The following is an 8,605-nucleotide window of genomic DNA, read 5'->3' on the forward strand; positions in this document are numbered from 1 at the left end:
TTAGCTGACCTCTTAATGCCTGTCCTTAAACATTACAGAAACTAACTGTTTAACCCTTGCACCTCCCTGAGAGAACTCGTATTTTATACATTTTATAAGGAAAAACTGAAAAAGTTACGTGCATCCAGTGCCTCCGAACAATGTTTATTACAGTCTGCTTCTCGGTAATGTGTGCTGACACTGTCGTAACAGCATCCAGTCAATCCCAACGTAACCTCAACTCAGCAGATCAAAATTACTATTACCACCTTTCCACTTTTCCCTTTTTCTAAATGTTGGGTGTAATTCCACAAGCAATGGATTCTCTCTGACACTGAACATTATTTGTATCAGCTTTGACAGTGAGTGTCACCAGCTATTCAATACAGGAACTATCACTGCCTTGCTGCTGTCTACACATATGCCCTTCAGCAGTAATTCTCTGACCCAGGGTTGTGACACTGGCAATCTTATTGATTTACCTGCTTTAAATTCTCATTGTCTAGACTTGCTGGCTATTCCTTTACACAGACAACTCCCTGCCTTAAGAAGGGTCACTGACCCGAAACGTTAACTCTGCTTCTCTTTCCACAGATGCTGCCAGACCTGCTGAGTGAATCCGGCATTTCTTGTTTTTGTCCCTGTCTGAAGATGGGGGGAGGACACCTGGTAACTGATGTCACTTCTGCTCTAACTAGCTGAAGTCCAGGCTCCAGAAAATCTGTCTTTGATTCTGATTTGTCATCTGGTAACTTGTCTCCTAATTATTGCTAATGATCCTTACTGTTCCCCTGCCCATGGTTAAAGAGCTGTCCACAGGAATGCAAAGAACATCAATAACATTAATCAGGTAACAGCAGTAACTGGTGTATGTAATATTTAATTATTACAGATATTTGATTTTTGAAACCCCTGCATTTTTTTCACCCCGTAAAGCTTTCTGAATTCAGTGATAATCTATTCAGGAATCGGGATGTGTTTGCAGATATATTGGTGGATATATCTGCTCGCTCTGCTAACTCCCCTACTCCCAGAGCTGCAGCCATGTGTAGTCCAGTTCGACAAGCAGTGATGGCTTCTGCTGTCCAGGAATATAGGCTGCTATTCAACTGTAGGCGCCTCACATCTAAACCTGAACAGCCCATCTATTTCCAGTTGGCACCATTCAGTGGAGGAAGAAACTGTTAATGTTTCAGCTGAAGATCTGTCATCTTCCAGTTCTGAAGAAGGGTCACTGACCTGAAACCTTAACTGTGCTACTTTCTCCACAGATGCTGCCAGACCTGCTGAGTATTTCTAGTACTTTCTGTTTTTATTTCAGGTTTCCAGCATCTGCAGTAGTTTGCATTATGAGAGGTCGTTCAGTGATAATCAGAGACCCTGATCACGGCCAACATCATCACAAAAAAGTCATTAACTTCATACGGATCAGGGTGGGACAAGGGTTCTGGATTTAGTGAGAGTTTACACCAGCTCAAAGCACAGTGATGTGGGACTGACATTGGGCTTAAACTTGGAAATATATTGGTCACTTGGAGGTCATGTCACAGGCTCTGTGTAAATGGTTATGGAAGCGGTTTGTCTGAGGCATGGCCAAAATGGTTTTAAGCTCTTGGTGCGGCTGCTTTTTTGGTAATTGCCCCTTTGCCAGATTGCAGCAGCTTCAGAATTAATGTTTGTGTCACCATCTCTGAATAGGTTTGCTAACTTTGACCCTGGAGTTTGTGATAATGTAAAACCTACTTTCAAAGAATTACTTTTGGATCAATTCTAGATCCAAAATAAATGTGTGGATATTATATTCACAAAACCCAACTCTCAATCTCTCCAACTTTCTGTTTATAGACGTTGTGTTTCTTTTAGATGTAGAATTGATTTGACAATAATATTTGGAATGTGTGAGGAGCCTCGGATTCTGTCTTGTTCCACAGTTACCTTGTTTTGTTACTTTGCAGCCTGTGTCTGCTTCTCTCAGTCACATTGTGTTGCATTTGTTGAAGCTGAATACAGTTTTACACACATTTCACCAGGTTACAGCAAACACTTCATTTTCTACTGAATTAATTTTTGAGGCCACCTATTACAGCGCTTTTCTCTGGCATCTGAGTCGGGCAGGGCTTGTTAATGTGAGTCCATCATCTCAACGTGATACCGCCCTCCATAAAATCCCGCTCCGTTAAAAGCTTTCCATTGATGATTTTAATGAAAACCAGTTCCCTGAATTCAAGAATGTTCTGTCCTGAAATTATTGTAAAGCTGAATAAACAGAATTTGCATAACTCCATAATCTTCTAAATTCATTAGAGATTTCTGCTGTTTTTTTTGTTGGTACCAAAAATCGTTTTCTCACTGAAACCCGGGCAGTGTCGGAGGGGCGGTACCGAGGGAGCCCCGCACTGTCAGTGTTGCTGCTTCCCAGACTGTTGCTGAATAGTTGACAGTTCCAAGCCACCCTGAGCTGCATTAAGAGTGAGGGAGCAGGGAGAGAGGAATGGGAGGGGGAGGGGGGGAATGGGAGGGAGAGGGGGAGGGGGGAGTGGGAGGGGAGGAGAGGAGAGGGGGAGGGAGAGGGGAGGGGGTGGGGGCGGGAGAGAGGAAAGGAGGGGTAGAAGGCAGGGGAGAGAGAGGGAGGGGAGAAGAGCGGAGAGGAGGGGAAGGAGAGAGGGGAGGGAGGGGGAGGGGGGAGGAGACTAAGGGGGGAGGGGAGGACGAGGGGAGGGAGGAGGAGGGGAGGGTAGGTGGAGGACGAGGGGAGGGAGGAGAAGGGGAGGGTAGGTGGAGGGGAGGAGGGGGAGAAGAAGGTGGGGGGAGGGGAAGGGAGGAGGAGAAAGGATTGGCCCACTCAAGGACAAATGAGGAAAGTTATGCGTGGAGTCAGAGAAAATGGGTGAGATTCTAAACGAGTACTTTGCATCGGTATTCACCGAGGAGAGGGACATGACGGATGTTGAGGTTAGGGACAGATGTTTGATTACTCTAGGTCAAGTCGGCATAAGGAGGGAGGAAGTGTTGGGTATTCTAAAAGGCATTAAGGTGGACAAGTCCCCAGGTCCAGATGGGATCTATCCCAGGTTACTGAGGGAAGCGAGAGAGGAAATAGCTGGAGCCTTAACAGATATCTTTGCAGCATCCTTAAACACGGGTGAGGTCCCGGAGGACTGGAGAATTGCTAATGTTGTCCCCTTGTTTAAGAAGGGTAGCAGGGAAAATCCAGGTAATTATAGACCGGTGAGCCTGACGTCAGTGGTAGGGAAGCTGCTGGAGAAGATACTGAGGGATAGGATCTATTCCCATTTGGAAGAAAATGGACTTATCAGTGATAGGCAACATGGTTTTGTGCAGGGAAGGTCATGTCTTACCAACTTAATAGAATTCTTTGAGGAAGTGACAAAGTTGATTGATGAGGGAAGGGCTGTAGATGTCATATACATGGACTTCAGTAAGGCGTTTGATAAGGTTCCCCATGGTAGGCTGATGGAGAAAGTGAAGTCGCATGGGGTCCAGGGTGTACTAGCTAGATGGATAAAGAACTGGCTGGGCAACAGGAGACAGAGAGTAGCAGTGGAAGGGAGTTTCTCAAAATGGAGACGTGTGACCAGTGGTGTTCCACAGGGATCCGTGCTGGGACCACTGTTGTTTGTGATATACATAAATGATTTGGAGGAAAGTATAGGTGGTCTGATTAGCAAGTTTGCAGACGACACTAAGATTGGTGGAGTAGCAGATAGTGAAGGGGACTGTCAGAGAATACAGCAGAATATAAATAGATTGGAGAGTTGGGCAGGGAAATGGCAGATGGAGTTCAATCAGGGCCAATGCGAGGTGATGCATTTTGGAAGATGCAATTCAGGAGTGAATTATACAGTAAATGGAAAAGTCCTGGGGAAAATTGATGTACAGAGAGACTTGGGTGTTCAGGTCCATTGTTCCCTGAAGGTGGCAACGCAGGTCAATAGAGTGGTCAAGAAGGCATACGGCATGCTTTCCTTCATCGGACGGGGCATTGAGTACAAGGGTTGGCAGGTCATGTTACAGTTGTATAAGACATTGGTTCGGCCACATTTGGAATACTGCGTGCAGTTCTGGTCGCCACATTACCAAAAGGATGTAGATGCTTTGGAGAGGGTGCAGAGGAGGTTCACCAGGATGTTGCCTGGTATGGAGAGCGCTAGGTACGAAGAGAGGTTGAGCAGATTAGGATTATTTTCATTAGAAAGACGGAGGTTGAGGGGGAACCTGATTGAGGTGTACAAAATCATGAGAGGTATAGACAGGGTGGATAGCAAGAAGCTTTTTCCCAGAGTGGGGGATTCAATTACTAGGGGTCACGAGTTCAAAGTGAAAGGGGAAAAGTTTAGGGGGGATATGCGTGGAAAGTTCTTTACGCAGAGGGTGGTGGGTGCCTGGAACGCGTTGCCAGCGGAGGTGGTAGACGCGGGCACGATAGCGTCTTTTAAGATGTATCTAGACAGATACATGAATGGGCAGGAAGCAAAGAGATACAGACCCTTAGAAAATAGGCGACATGTTTAGATAGAGGATCTGGATCGGCGCAGGCTTGGAGGGCAGAAGGGCCTGTTCCTGTGCTGTAAATTTTCTTTGTTCTTTCTTTCTTTGAGGGGAGGGGAGGAGGTGGAGGGGAGGGGGGTGGAGGGGTAGGGATGCTGAGAGGAGTGGTTATTGAGGGGGATCTCACACGACACCTTTTTCTTTAATCTACATTTAATGTTCTGGATGTGGAAACTGACGATCAGTTTATTGTCAAATTCATTCGCAATGTTGAAATTAGGAGGCGATGAGGCAACTAGAGATTCACGAAAGGATTTATTCCGGCTGAATGTGCAAAGGTTTGAAGCAGTTTGACAGCAATGCCGATGTGTGATTGAGGTTACAGAAGCTGAGGGACTGAGGGTTTCTCCCTCACTGCTCTGATTGCAGCTGCGGCAGGATCGAGTCACCGCAAAAGGCAGTGGAGTTTCATTGCTGGTTAAAGAGGAAATTAACGCAATAGTGAGGAAAGATATTAGCTCTGACGATGTGGAATCTGTATGGGTAGAGCTGAGAAACACTAAGGGGCAAAAAACGTTAGTGGGGGGTGTATATAGACCCCCAAACTGTAGTGGTGATGTTGGGTATAGCATTAAACAGGAAATTAGAGACGCATGCGATAAAGGAACATCTGTAATTATGGATGACTTTAATCTGCATATAGATTGGGCAAATCAAATCAGTCACAATACCGTAGAGGAGGAATTCTTGGAGTGCATACGGGATGATTTTCTTGACCAATATGTTGAGGAACCAACTAGAGAACAGGCTATCCTAGACTTGGTATTGTGAAATGAGAGGAATAATTGACAATCTAGTGGTGCGAGACCTCTTGGGGATGAGCGACCATAATATGATAGAATTCTTCATCAAGATGGAGAGTGACGTAGTTGATTCTGAGACTAGGGGCCTGAATCTTGGTAAAAGAAACTACGAAGGTATGAGAGGCGAGTTGGCCATGACGGATTGTGAAACGTCACTTAAAGGGATGACGGTGGATAGGCAATGGCAAACATTTAAAGAGCACATGGATGAACTGCAACAATTGTTTATTCCTGTCTGGTGCAAAAGTAAAACAGGAAAGGTAGCCAAACCATAGCTTACAAGGGACATTAGAGATAGCATTAGATACAAGGAAGAGACATATAAATTTGCCAGGAGAAACAACAGACCTGAGGATTGGGAGCAGTTTAGAATTCAGTAAAGGAGGACCAAGGGATTGATTAAGAAGAGGAAAATAGAGTACAAGAGTAAGCTTGCGGGGAACATAAAAACTGACTGTAAAAGTTTCTATAGGTATGTGAAGAGAAAAAGATTGGTGAAGACAAGTGTAGGTCCCTTCCAGTCAGAAACAGGGGAATTTATTATGGGGAAGAAAGAAATGGCTGACCAACTAAATGCATACTTTGGTTCTGTCTCCACAAAGGAGGACACAAATATCATACCAGAAATCTTGGGGAACACAGGGCTTAGTGAGAGAAAGGAACTGAAGGAAATCAGTATTAGTAAAGAAATGGTGTTGGGGAAATTGATGGGATTGAAGGCTGATAAATCCCCAGGGCCTGATGGTCTGCATCCCAGAGTACTTAAGGAAATGGCCCTAGAAATAGTGGATGCATTGGTGGTCATCTTCCAAGATTCTATAGACTTTGGAACGGTTCCTACAGATTGGAGGGTAGCTAATGTAACCCCACTATTTAAAAAGGGAGGTAGAGAGAAAGCAGGGAATTATAGACCAGTCAGCCTGACGTCGGTAGTGGGGAAAATTCTAGAGTCCATTATCAAAGATCTTATAGCAGAGCACTTGGAGAACAGTGATAGAATCGGGCAGAGTCAGCATGGATTTACAAAAGGGAAATCATGCTTGACAAATCTACTAGAATTCTTCGAGGATGTAACTAGTAGAGTTGATGAGGGGGAGCCAGTGGATGTGGTTTATTTGGACTTTCAGAAGGCTTTTGACAAAGTCCCACATAAGAGATTAATGTGTAAAATTAAAATGCATGGGATTGGGGTTAGTGTATTGCAATGGATAGAAAATTGGTTGGCAGACAGGAAACAAAGAGTAGGGATAAATGGGTCTTTTTCCGAATGGCAGGCAGTGACTAGTCGGGTACCACAGGGATCGGTGCTAGGACCCCAGCTATTCACAATATACATTAATGATTTAGATGAGGGAACTAAATGTAATATCTCCAAATTTGCAGATGATACAAAACTGGGTGATTTGTGAGGAGGATGCAGAGAGGCTTCAGGGTGATTTGGACAAGTTGAGTGAGTGGGCTAATGCAAGGCAGATGCAGTATAATGTGGATAAATGTGAGGTTATCCACTCTGGTAGCAAAAACAGGAAGGCAGATTATTATAAAAGCAAAATACTGCGGATGCTGGAAATCTGAAACAAAAACAAGAAATGCTGGAATCACTCAGCAGGTCTGGCAGCATCTGTGGAAAGAGAAGCAGAGTTAACGTTTTGGGTCAGCGACCCTTCTTCGGAACTGACAGATTATTATCTGGCTATAAACTGAGAGTGGGGAATATGCAGCGAGACCTGGGTGTTCTCATACACCAGTCGCTGAAGGTAAGCATACAGGTCCAACAGGTTGTGAGAAAGGTAAATGTTGGCCTTCATAACGAGAGGATTCGAGTAGAAGTACAGGGATGTCTTGCTGCAATTATACAGGGCCTTGGTGAGGCCACACCTGGAATATTGTGTGCAGTTTTGGTCTCCTTATCTGAGGAAGGTTGTTCTTGCTATAGAGGGAGTGCAGCGAAGGTTTAACAGACTAATTCCTGAGATGGTGGGACTGACGTATGAGGAGAGACTGAGTTCGTTAGGATTATATTCGCTGGAGTTCAGAAGAGTGAGGGGGGATCTCATAGAAACCTATAAAAATCTAACAGGACTTTCTGGAGTAGATGCAGGAAAGATGTTCCTGATGTTGGGGGAGTCCAGAACCAGGGGTCATAGTCTAAGGATACGGGGTAAACATTTCAGGACTGAGATGAGAAATTTCTTCACCCAGAGAGTGGTGAGCTTGTGGAATTTGCTACCACAGAAAGCAGTTGAGGCCAAAACAGTGTATGTTTTCAAGAAAGAGTTAGATATAGCTCTTGGGTCTAAAGGGATCAAAGGATATGGGGCAAAAGCAGGAACGGGTTACTGAGTTGGTCAATCAGCCATGATCATAATGAATGGCGGAGCAGGCTCGAAGGGCCAAATGGCCTACTCCTGCTCCTATTTTCTATGTTTCCTCCAAGTCAGACAGCAGCTTGTTCCGCTTCAGAAAATATCCATAGTTTACCTGAAGTAAACGGCAAAGCGGAGCTTAAAATGGGACCCGAGGAGTAAGTTTAAATTTGTGAAAAGTAAATTAAAACTTCTCTTTACTCCAAGTGCTGAATGTTTGGAATAATTTACCATTGGAGAATAGTTCAAACAGCTGGAGGTTAAAATGGGGGAGTTGTGAGCTGGAATAATGAGTTTGAATTTTCCTTGATGTCACTCTTAAGGAAGGTTTTACAAAGTTAAAGGTGTTATATAAATGCAGATGCAATATCTGAAAAGAAAGATTCCCAAGTTGTCTCCCCGGCAGAATGGCCTTCACTCTCCTCACATTCCCTTAAGTGTGAAGCACTCACGGTCGAGTAGTCAGATACACCATCTGGTGGCTGCAATTGATTTGGCTGCTGAGAGGTCAGAACGGGAAAATGTAATTGAGAGGGAGGAAACATTGGTTGAAAATTGTCTCATTCTGGACAGCGAAGGTTACTAGTTAGTGCAGGAGGGGGAAGAGGAGAAATGGAGAGAATGGGGTAGAGGGAGATTAGAGAGAGAGGAATGGGAGGAATGAAGTGAGGCTTCAATGTAACAGACTTGGTTTTTCACAAGCCTGGACAAGGTGTAGACAGACTAATCTCTTGCTGTTTTTTGTATAGTTGGTTTCTTAAGCACTTTTAGAAGCCAAATGTTACTAAATCTCGCAGCTTTTTATAAACCACATCCTGTTTCCACTCCATCAACTGTCAAGGTGGAAACAAAACTACATAAAAACTCAGACTGGGTTTGTGCACAAAG

Source organism: Heterodontus francisci, chromosome 38, assembly GCF_036365525.1.
Source record: "Heterodontus francisci isolate sHetFra1 chromosome 38, sHetFra1.hap1, whole genome shotgun sequence".
NCBI lineage: Eukaryota > Metazoa > Chordata > Chondrichthyes > Heterodontiformes > Heterodontidae > Heterodontus > Heterodontus francisci.